The following is a 4,116-nucleotide window of genomic DNA, read 5'->3' as shown; positions in this document are numbered from 1 at the left end:
AACCACCATGACCCTACATGGCCCACCGATCAAAAGCCTCCCAAAATGAGATGTTATCAAATATAATTCTGCCATGTACAAAGCCCATTTGCAAATTATGAATGAGATCTAGGATTATGGGTTGTAGACATAGGCTGATTGCTTTAACCAAAATCTTGTACAAAGTGCCCAGTAGAGTGACAGCTCTCCACTGAGACACTAAGTTCTTGCAACCCCCCTTTGGAATAAGATGGATGTTGAGACCCTCTATAAGTGAGTTAGGCATCTTCCCCAAGTCCCAAACACCTGCAGGGCTAAGGTAATGTGATCCCCAATTTGATCCTGAAAAGCAATGAAAAAAGAGGGGGTAAGTCCATCTAAACCTGGACATTTTCCCTTGTCAAGGGCAGTAAGAGCAGTCCTGAACTCTATGTCGGTGAAAGGTGCATCAAGTAAGACTCTCATAGCTGGTTTCACCAACATAGGTATACACTATCAAATAGCATCCCTAGCATAATCTCTAGCTTGCATGTTAGGATCTACTATGAGGAGGCATAAAAATCTGTAGCAATATGCATGATGGTATCACGATCTATATGTAGAACCCCGTCTTAGTCCATAAGCTCTAAAACACTTTCTCTACTATGTTTTGGGCCAAGAGTAGAGAAAAAATGCTTATTGACTCTACCTCCATCTAAGTCTAGAATGACTCTCTGGCATGAAAAGCATACTCCGCTCTTTGATCTAACAATGTCTACCGATGAGCCCTTGTTGCAGCAAGGTGCTCCTGAATCCAAGCATCTATAGGCTGTTTCTAGTCTTCCCTCTAAAGAGATGCCAACTGCTCGTGAATACCAACCACTCGCCTGAGAATCTCACATCTCTTGGTATGAGAAACTGTGTGATAAAAGTTGAATATCAGTGACGGTTACAACCACATGTGATGGGGATGACTGTCCACATTATATGTGAGAAACCCAAATCTACAAAATGGCCTCCATGAGGCTCTCCTCTACATAAAAAGCATGTGGAATCTTGATACTGGCAAATTGGCTTCTTGAATGAGGCTCTGAAACCATCAAAATAACTAGAAAGTGGTCTGAAGTGGACACCCCAGTGCTAATGCATATTGATCCACCTCTATCCAAAGCCCAATCATTGACATAAAATCTATCAATCTCTGCATGGATAGGCATCTAGACCCTCCAGTTTGATCATGAAAACATGAGTGATTGTGATTGAGTGTGAAAAGCATCATCAAACCAAACATCTCTACCATAGGACTGAAATAAGAAGGCATCCCAAGCTGCTATCTCCAAAGAGTGAATGCCACCTTATCTGCCTTCTTTTTTCTCTAAAGGCATCTCAATCATGTTGAAATTGCCTCCAATAATCCATGAAACTACAATGGAAGCCCACGAGAGTAGTTCCTTCCATAGAAGGACATGATTCCCTCTGATATTGGGGGGGTATAGGTTTAGAAAGCCAACCTTCCACCTACCAATCAAAAGAATAATCCATTGGGCCCTAGAGGGAACAAGAACCCCATGTCTAGCCACCAAGGGAAGATAGAAGAAGATGCATAAATGCAAGTACCTCCCCTAGTGCCTAAGGCAAGCAACCAAAACGTGTGTTTTGAAAGCAACTTGCTTGGCTTGGCACAATCTCTGGCATCCAATTTGTGTTCCTGAAGAAAAGTATGTCGATGCCCCCCCAGTAACTCCTAGATGAAGTTGGTTATAAATCAACTACCTATGGCGACAATGTGGCACACCACCTAGGCCCTAAATGTTCCAGCTAACAATCCTCATCGACAAGAGGAAGTCGGGTGAAATACCTTACCCAACCTGGTGGCGGAGATGACCATCTCTTGAGGAAAACTTCTCCTATCAAGTGGAGGAAAATAAATTGGGGAAAGGACCCCCACACCTGCAGAGGGGGAGGCTCTATCAATGTGGAAATAATGAAAGTATTAATGGATGTACAGCTTTGCAACATGCACATATAACTCTTCGGGAGTCCCAAATCACTAGAGCCACATTTCACCTATCTTGAATGTTTTTTAGGTGACTATGAAAAATTGAGGTAGACAAAATGCAATGTTGCCCATGTGAGACCAAAAAGGTAATGGTGTAGGTCTCTGGGAACGTGGAAGCAATCACCAAGGTGAAGGGGGAAAAGAAGAAAATGAAACATCTTGTAGGCCAGGAGATGCTTTGCAATGACCTTTTACTATTCTTCAAGAGTTTGCCCCACAAAATTCATCAAGTACAACTACATTTGTAGATGGGCTGGGGTTTTTAAAGATGTGCTAGTATTAGTGGTCGACATTGTAAAAAGCTACACTAAAAAGGAGCAAAATGAGATTCAATGTATGCATTTGTATTGTAGCTAATCCCATAAAACTAAATTATAAGAGATATGTAAATTAAACAATTATCTATCTTTGAAGATATAATTTTCATCTAGAAAAGTTAAAACAAAATACCCTAGGCATTACAATATCTGGATACAAAACCAAAACCATTAATACAGGACAAGTATTGATAAACTCGTTGAAACTACCCTAAACATCATGAAATATGTTGATAAAGCAGTCAATAACTTGCAAGTATCAGCACTTTATATGGCACTTTAAGTGTAATACCCCCTCTTAGGGGTCCATTGACTCCACTTGTAACTAAACTTTTATGTCAAAGCATGGTAGGGTATGCATTTTGCAATGTTTGTGTGCTTAGTCACATTGGCCTTTATAATCATGTTACTTTGATCATTTTTTAGTCATAACAATGTCTTGTTGGATGTGGTTTGCACCCCAAGGTCCTATAATATGTGTTGTTGGATGTGGTTTGCACCCAAAGGACCTGTAATATTCCTAAAAGTTATGGATATATACAATGGAATAACAAATTAGGTTAGACCATGGAAAGTCAAATCTCTATTAGTTTCTACAATTAATATATATTCAAGGCCTCATATTGTGAGAGACAATACTAATTACTATCTTATGTCTCCATGTGACATGCATTTGTCAATTCATACTCACATGTTTCCACAGGTTAAGCACAAAGAGTGGACTAAATCTTCTACCTCATAGGCTACTGTTTGACAAATAAATGCCACACATGAATAGTCGTATGTGCAATGCAAATTTGTTTAGGGATATATTTTTTTCAAAGTGAGTTAGAAAGCTCTTATTCACAAAAATTGTCTCATTAGGCCCAGCATAAATACCCAACTCACTAAAAAAATGAATGTGGACATCTTAGCACTCCACAAAAATTCTCTAGATGCTTCAATGCACATTCATTGGCAACATATGGAGGAGGCTTCATGGACAACACCTGGAGGAAAAGTTTGGAAAATGACATGGTTCATGTATGTAGATAATTGAAAGCTTAGATCATGTGTTGAAGAATGAGAGCTATAGACTAGCTATCCTAGCCTAAACCATCATACTATTTCATTGTACGAGTTACATCAAAGGAAGTCACTTTGAACAATGATTGACATACAAGAATAGTGAAAGCATAGATCATGTATTCAATAAATGATTGCTTACATCATGTAGTTCAAAAAAGGAGATACGCGCCAAGTCAAAATAGGGCCAAAACAAAATACCTAGTTCTCCACGTATCTTGACCTACACTACAAAAATATGTCAAAAAGTTTGAATTACATCAAACAATTTCACTCCAAATAATGATTGACATACATCCTAGGCGACATCGAAAGTTGAAACACCTCCAACGATGTTAACCATGGTTCGTATATGGTCATGTCATCTGTAATGCATCCAACTCATCCCATTCATATGTGGACATAGTTGCAGGTTTAGCTACAATCCCTTGCAAGGGTTTTATCTGCTTCTTTTGAATAAGCACATCCCTTATTTGTTCTTTCCACAGAGAAAAGTTTGTCCCATCAAACTTTTTAATGCTAAAAAACTCCTTTTCAGACATGGAAGAGGATGCCATGATGCAAATAAAGCAAAATCCCAAATGCTGGTGCCTGCAAGAGAGAATCACACCAAATACCAGGTGCACCCAAATGTGTATGCCACAATAGAGTGAAATATCACCAAAACTCAAAGCTCAAAGCATCAAAAGATATAGCTGACTCATGTGCATGTACTAT

The sequence above is a fragment of the Dipteris shenzhenensis genome, chromosome 19 (genome assembly GCF_047967505.1).
Source record: "Dipteris shenzhenensis isolate YYH24624 ecotype China chromosome 19, Dip_SZ_1.0, whole genome shotgun sequence".
Lineage (NCBI taxonomy): Eukaryota > Viridiplantae > Streptophyta > Polypodiopsida > Gleicheniales > Dipteridaceae > Dipteris > Dipteris shenzhenensis.
The sequence above is the reverse complement of the archived record's forward strand: the minus strand, read 5'-3'. Positions refer to the sequence as shown.